General features: G+C 32.7%; 1 protein-coding gene across 1 annotated transcript in view; it reads right to left on the reverse strand.

The window, feature by feature from the left end:
- LOC126871920 (hemicentin-1-like) overlaps positions 1 to 8,355 on the reverse strand; it is a 104,444-nt gene extending 96,089 nt beyond the window's left edge. The window contains exons 1-6 of the mRNA XM_050631282.1: positions 7,451 to 8,355; positions 6,662 to 6,812; positions 6,291 to 6,392; positions 5,369 to 5,423; positions 4,985 to 5,048; positions 4,471 to 4,598 (exon numbers count right to left, since the gene is read on the reverse strand). The gene's annotated coding sequence lies outside the window, so the exon portion shown is untranslated. The remainder of the gene's footprint in view (positions 1 to 4,470; positions 4,599 to 4,984; positions 5,049 to 5,368; positions 5,424 to 6,290; positions 6,393 to 6,661; positions 6,813 to 7,450) is intronic.
- Positions 8,356 to 8,448: the final 93 nt, after the last annotated feature.

The raw sequence follows: 8,448 nt of genomic DNA on the forward strand, positions 1-8,448 counted from the left end.
CAATCATTCCGTTAGTTGTAATAAAGTAAATTATGTTGTAATAGAAATAAAGCATAAAATACAAAACGAAACTATGCATAGAGAAGACAATCGCAATATAGAGTCCATTTTTATTTCTAGACAATTTTTCTAGATTTTAATCTAATTTGTAAGAGAAATTTGGTCCAACCCTGAAAGAACAGCATTTCATTTGTTGCCACACTAGGGTTAAACTAAGGTTAGTTTTGGGTATTTGTTACCACTACAAGGGGGCCTACACCGAGCTCGTTACCTCCGGTCGTAATCAGCAAACCTCAAGAAGTTTTTTCCCCAACCGCATTCCTGCAAAGAGCCAAGTCTTCGCCTACCCTCTCTAACGAACGATAACTGCTCGAGATTGGTATCAACATCTGTCAATCACAGACAGATTATTGTATACGCTTCTTTTGTACCTCTCACCTAACATATTCGTTCATCGCTCACTCCTTTTTCATATTATTTTAATCTACGTAATATGCATGTAATACCAGAGAAGATTTCCTCTCTGATAATACATATACTGACGAAGATGGTAAGAAGTCCTCTGAAAGAAGTACGGATCTGATTGCTTGTTTCTGACAGACTCGACGCAATCGTAAAATCAAACATGCCTATTGGCCGAAAGTATCGCATATACAAACAAAACAACGTAGGCAACGCGTGACGATGAGCGATGTAGAATGGTATATGCACATACCTAGTAAGTAAGCACATACTTAGCTTCTTTATCCTGTGTCGCGGGGGATTCTTCCCATTTCCCTGCTGTACAATATATGTATTTATGTATTATATAAGTATGTACTTACATACTTACACAAAACATGGGACTTTGTGTCTCACGTTCTAAAATACCGATCTCGATTGCTTTTTTAAGCCCTCTGCAATTTGCTACGGTGAATATAGGAACTATCTGGTATTAGACTAAATCGATAACATCGCATGTGACACGAAAATGGTAAGGAGTTCAAAATAACTGTCGAAACAAGTCATGGGTCATGAGAAAGCATTGCATCGATTGCCTGCCACGTCTGTTCGGTATCTCGTCTACGATATAATGCTCAAAAGAGCGTAGATTGGAAAACATTTATGAAGATGTTAGTAAAGCATAAGACAGTCTAGAATTTCGTACAAAGATTCGTAAATGGTTATAAATTTTAACTACATCTAAATATAAAACTCAAAAATGAAATGTGGAACATTAAACTTATAAAATTAATAAAAAATACTTATTATTGATTACACTTTTAAATTATATCTGAATTATATTTCACTAATATAATATACCATAGATGCATTGAAAAGAAAACCCAGTCAGGATCGCAGCCAATTAGCTCATATTACTTGCCATATAATTAATAATTGTATCAGTTATACAGTTAATTGCTTTGCTGTATAGTGATACAATTAGTAATTATATATCAAATAATACCGATTGCCCGGATCTCACCGGATGCTACCCGCGACCCATCTACGAAATTTGATACGCAATGCTAATAAATATAAATCTACGCACTCGTATTTAAGCAACACGCAACACTAATAGCGAGAGATCCCAGTGCAACCATGTAGGAGGTAGATGAGCGATCACATTAGTACAGCTCTTGTAGCTGTATCGTGTGATCCAGGAGCAGTGTCCGACAAATACAGTCGGAGGGCATTTAAGCATTTTATAAACGCAACTCTACTTAACAAAACGCGATCATTCATTATCGCAACGCTAAAGGGAAAAATTAATAGAACTCACGATGGTACAATATCGCAACGCTAACTTTTAAAGTAAATTCAATGAAAATTACTATTTACTACATGAAAAAACTATTTCAAATATTCTAGTATTGCTACTTGCAATACTATAAAATTAATTGAAAACTAACATTTTTATAATCTAATTTTAGATAATAGAAAACAGGATAAATTCTAAAAGTTCACAATAAAAATTGCAAAAGACAATCCCGATATCGTAATTCGCAACTCTAAAGCAAACGCGATTATCATTTTATCGCAACTCTAATACAACCCGTAATTAATTTGTCGCAACACTAATAAGAAAAATCGCGATTTGCCCAATGGGACGATGGACCGATATATACGTCGGCCAAAAAAGCATACTACTACTACTACTACTACTACTACTACCACTACCACTACCACTACCACTACCACTACCACTACCACTACCACTACCACTACCACTACCACTACCACTACCACTACCACTACCACTACTACTACCACTACCACTACTACCACTACTACCACCACTACCACTACTACCACTACTACTACTACTACTACTACTACTACTACTACTACTACTACTACTACTACTACTACTACTATTACTACTACTACTACTACTACTACTAAAAATACTAAAAGCGAGCATAGTGACAAAGTAGTAACAATAATGACTTTCCATGTTCTGGATGACCCAGAGGATGGGGAGTCATTCGTAGTTGCCCTCTTGAGTGGCAGTTTGCCGGGCCTCTTCGGCTTATAGCCTCTTCTTTCTTCGGGCGCAATGCCCGCTGAAATTTAAATCTAAGCTCGAGACTTCACAGCAGTGATCGTTGCCCACTCGCATGTGCATGCTCGAGCGATAAACGTTCGTTTCGAGCCCACTCGCGACCGCGACCGCGAAGTTCGAAAAATTGATAGGCAAAACCAGAGACGAGAGCATGCTCTACCCGTGCCAGTTTCACCGTCGATTTTTCAAATTAGATTTCCAGAAACAGGTTGGTCACACGAAAACGCGCCTACCCGACCGGAGACTGTGCCAACCTGCCCGGCCCTACCTACTTATAATTAACAGACACACCAGAAAGTATGCTACCTATCCTACCTAATCCTACATTTAAAAAATGGCAAAACAAGCACACCAACACACTCGCTCCACGGTTCTCACACATAACACCCGGGCGCAGGAGCCTACACTGGAGAGAACGTCCCGGGACGCCTCCGACACCCGAGCTTGACATACAACATGCACACTCTAATTTACGTACCATTTTCCTGAAATCGACTGGCGAAGGTTAGTGACCATTGCGCAAAACGTGATAAAACACGTCTAAAAAAATTATATCGTTAAAATAAATGTACTGGAATTATAATCATAATTTACAGCAATATTAACAGCGTGGTTACACTTAATCGTGTAGATGACATTACCATGAATTGCGATTGTATTGATACATAAGTTGAATTAATATATGTCTCAACATTTTTAATATCATAAGTTGCAGCGAATGAGAAAAACGACGCAATTCCACAGCCTAACCACACACACACACAATGTGGAAAATACGTCGTGCATGATACACTAACACATCGTCAGTCGCTGAGAAATTATTACATTACTTAATTCTAGATCATCGTGCCCAATGTCTTTCTCCCATTCAAGTAGCGCCTGGGCACGTGAATGAGGTCCTGACAATGGGCACGGAAAGGGTTAAATCTGAAAATCCTGATCTAAAAACATAATTAGTTCGTCTAATTTGTATTTAACGGACCAACGTTCTTTAATTTTATATTTTATTACTTCGTTTCGGATTTTATTAATTTAATAAATTACTGAAATTTTAATATTATCCAAAAAGTAGCATTAATGGAAAAAGACTAAGATTTGATGAAATGGAATAATTGACTAAATTATTACCAAGATAGAAATAATCTCAGGCAATCTCTTCGTCAAAGCATATTTCCGAAAATGCAGAGGCAGCGTCCAAAATTATTGCTTTGATTCAAAAATCGACCTGCCGCGAAGTTTCTTCTTGCACATAAAATTTCACACATTCTTGTACCGACAAAAAATGAATTTTAATTCATATTTTAAATTCTACCGATGTTTATAATATCTAAAGTCAAATAAAAGAATGTGACTTAATATTGTATATAATAATATTGTATTTTGTACAAAAAAGAAAATTAAATTGAAGATTATTTATTGTATCGTATATTGCATGTATCGTCATTATCATTGAGTGAAAATTGCATTTTTCATAGCAACGAAATCGGAGGGCATCCAATTTCTTCGCTACAAAATTCTCAAACGAAATCGCTTCGATATCTCTTATTTATACTAAAATTCATTGCTTAAGATTAAGTATATTTATGTCATACAGGTATATTCGTCTAGATATTTGCCTTTTGCAAATATTTATACCAAATACTACTATACATATTTGTAAGTACCACGAATATATTCTCAAATCTATATATTTAAACTAATTATTAAAAGACTAATTATTATAATCGCGATGTGCAAGAAGACCTATCCTGAACTAATAAATAAAGATAAAAAAAAATGTTACTACTCATGGGTATAAAAAATACCCGCAGTCACTATGCTCGCAAAAAATTCTACATAATACAACCAGTCACCCGTGCCGATTCGGACCTTTCATCCTACGACATGATTGGGTGACCCGAGGAACAGAAATGCATGTGACTCACCATTAGAAGCAGAGAAGCGGTGAACGTTACTATCGATACTGCACTCTCTCAGCAAATATCAATAGGAAGACTAACATCAAGCAGGAACCGTTGAAAATCCAATGGTGAAAATGGAGGTTATGAAAAATCTGTTACAAAACAAAACACGATGAGTGATCGCTGATTATTTGGAAAGTTGGAGATTATGAAAAATGGAAATTTATTACATTCGTAACTTTATTAATAATAAAGATTGAAATTCTAATAAACTTCAATAAATGTAAAAACTGAAACTCTAATATAAAAGTTTAAAATCTAGAAATCAAGAATCTAATGATTTTTTAAATATATTAGTCATTTGTTTTATAATTTGGTATTAAGACTTTAACGCTTTTTTTATTTTAATAGAAGAATAATCTTAGAAAACCCTAACCTATGAAATTTTCAATCAAATTGTATTTCTTAATCAATAGTATTCAAAGAAAAATATACAGAATACACACATAATTCAAGTATGATATGTAAAGTTACTTACATTCTTGGCTTCCCACCGTTGGAACATTCCCAAAGAAGGCAAAGAAGTTCAATCTGTGATATGTCTATAACAAAACATAAAATATCATTAATATCGTTAATACACAATAACAAACATGGAACTTTAGCAGTAATAAAGACTAAATTCTAATAAGTATGTAAATTGAAACTCTAACATAATAGTTTGAGAACAAAACACTGAGAATTCAGTAATTTTTTATGTGTATTAGACAGTTTTATTGTACTTAAATGTTAAGACTTTATTTCAATTAAAAAGGACATTTACAGCTTTCTAAATTATCAATCATTTTTATTGTATAATTAACAATAATTCAAAGAAAATATAAATAAAACAAATTGAAATACAATATATAAAACTACTTACAATCTTGAGCTCCTGCAGAGGCTTTGTCCTCTTGAGAGATGCACTGACCCTAATACTGAAAAAGAATGTTCAAAAGAATATAAAATAAGACTACGTTATCGCGATCGCTAAAATTATAATCAGCGAACAAGAACTCTAATATCGCGTACAAATTTGATTGATAAAATTTTATTATTTTCGCATGTGACATTTGGTTGAATTTAATCAAAACTATCGTGATTTACATTATCGTGAGCAACTGCTTATGAATACCTTAAGTGAGATGTAATCATTTGCAAAAATTATATTGCGAATGTTCGTTATTGGAATACAAAATATACACTTCACTAATACACTATAGTCGCGTGTTATAAATATTTCAAAATATTTGCAATAATTAGAAAATTCACAACTAAGGATACTTAAAGAATACTACACAACGCGCGCGAAACTTTGTTTTGAAGTATTTGAGTTTAACAGCGCGCCATCTTTATGAAAAAAATATAAGTTACGAAGTTGCAATATATGACGTTAACTGTAGCAAATTCACATAATATAGCAAAAAAATTTGAATTCTACAAGTGAATGTTACAATGTCTATCGAAATAAGTTAAAACTACACTAACTGTCTACACGAAACTATCGTTAAATTATTAGGAATTCTATATCGCGGATTACATTGAAACAATAAGACAATTTGTTAAAGATTCGTTTGAAATAAGCAAATGATTTCATATCTTCGAAATAGAACAATGGTTTATTTAATCGTCTTTACTTTCATCTTGGTATTCCAAAAAATTAAGAAAGTATCTATTATGAAATATGTATTAAATATATTTTAAAATAAATATAAATTGTATATCAAATGTTATCCATGCTCGAATAAAAAGACAATAGAATCGTTCGCGCATAGCTGCCTTGGTTAAAATAAATTAAACATTACCAAATTTCCATGAAAATTCATCGGATTGATCATTAATCGTCGTTGTATCCACATATCAATATTCCTGTTATTTCTATATTATCCCTGCTATAAATCAATAACCTGCACAAAAAACAACTAAAAGTTAAAACAAATGTATAAAATAATTAAATGAAAACACAATCAAACTCAAATTTTGTTATAAAAGCTTACGATAGAAGTTACCGGTAACAGTATCGTTAGTAAATGGACGACTTGGTTTCATTACCTTAATGTTCGATGAATCGTTAAATGAACGTGTATTAATCAAACGATATTAATAACCAGATATAAACGATAATAAAAGAAATTAATGAAGAAAGCATGCCAATAGGTTAGAATACGTTACATACCTAACGCAACGCGAAACATGTTATCTGCATGAAATGTAAACGACTGAATAACTCCTTATACATTAATTTCGCTGAGCAACATCCTAAGCGGTGGGGGAAGGAGAGGGGGACGCACGAATCGATGGCACAAGCAGGTACGCGGTTGAACGATCTACACAAAAACAAATATATACATCTACAAAAACATTCATATGTGCAGTAAGTGCTGCGTGGAAACGAATCTATCCAAATTTCAAACAAAACATACATCATATTCATATACCACACAATGATTACATCGATCTTTATAAATAATTCGTACAATAATTAGTAACCCTACTGGCAGCCTTCGATATCAAAGACACATTTGTCCAACTTGAAATGAGAGATAGAAAATGACACTGACAACTGTATATACAATTTCGTGTCTCGCAAATGGAACATACGAGTCGTTATACTAAGCCGTTTAATATTCTATTGTCGCGACACTAAACTTTTGAAAATATCGAAAAATTATAAACTCCGAGATGCCTGAACTAAATTTCGCTTAAAGGTAGAGAGAAGCCAAAGAGAAACTCACGATCAATCAGAGAATAAAATAAAAATCGCGGCACGAACGAACGAGTTAGCGATCTTTCGAAAGAATCAATGGGCTCACGCGATACACTTCTGTGCACAAAATAAGCCCAAGTTTCAGCGGGAAAGGATAATAGAATTTTATTTTTCGTTCCAAGATGGATAAGTATCATTGCACAAAATGGAGCCACAATGCACTTAACATAGATATAATTAATTAAGACTAAAACGCACGCATCCTATGGTGTCCCACCGTGTCCAACGGTGTTGTAAATTAATAGTTTAAATGTAATAAATAAATGGTTTAAATGTTATACATTAACAGTTTAAATACAATAAACTATTAGTTTGAATGTTGTAAATCAATAGTTTAAATGTTATAAATTAATAGTTTAAATGTATATTAAAAGCGCAAATGTTATAAATGGAAAATTTAATTCGTAAAAGTTCTTCGATCTTCACGGTACGGAAGGTCACACACAAATGAGCACGCGCGCGAGTCGTATGTTCCTTATATACCTAATGGCATACACTTGGTTTTTCCATTATAACACAATCAAATTTAATAATTTTTTAATTTTTATTGCAAACTGATGCCTTCAACAATTTATTACAATAACCATTTTTACAATTTTTACACTTTTTATACTTTCTACGCGCTAAAAGTAAATTTACACTTATATGGTACTAGTTTTTGTCTTAAAACTGTGTTAATTTATGCTAAATGCCAGTTTATGACAAAAATAATTATACTACAATAGCGAAACTTATAGCCAAAATAATGTAATAAAATTTATAAATATATGATTTATACAATATTTCAATTTGTAATAATTATAGTGCATTATTAAATGCACATAAAGATGATTTTATTCGATTAAATTATTTTAAATTATTTTTTAAATTATTAATTATATGGAAAAAGAACGCATCAAATAAAAGTTGTAGATCTAGAAAAGGAGCATATTTTGTTCATTTAAATTAAAACAGAGAATGATTGATACCTTAAATTGCGAAACAGAATCAGAAAGCGTAAAGTAAATACAATTATTGCAAGTCGATGAAATTCCTGACATTTTTGAGAGAGGTAATGAACAATTCGTTTCCATCCAAAATAAAGCTTTTTTTTAAGATTTGGATGCGATTACAAATTCTCCAGACAAAACCATCAACTTGGTATGAAAAAAGAAAATTTATTAAAGAGCTGGAATTCGAGAATATATAACTGTAAA

Source organism: Bombus huntii, chromosome 12 (assembly GCF_024542735.1).
Source record: "Bombus huntii isolate Logan2020A chromosome 12, iyBomHunt1.1, whole genome shotgun sequence".
Lineage (NCBI taxonomy): Eukaryota > Metazoa > Arthropoda > Insecta > Hymenoptera > Apidae > Bombus > Bombus huntii.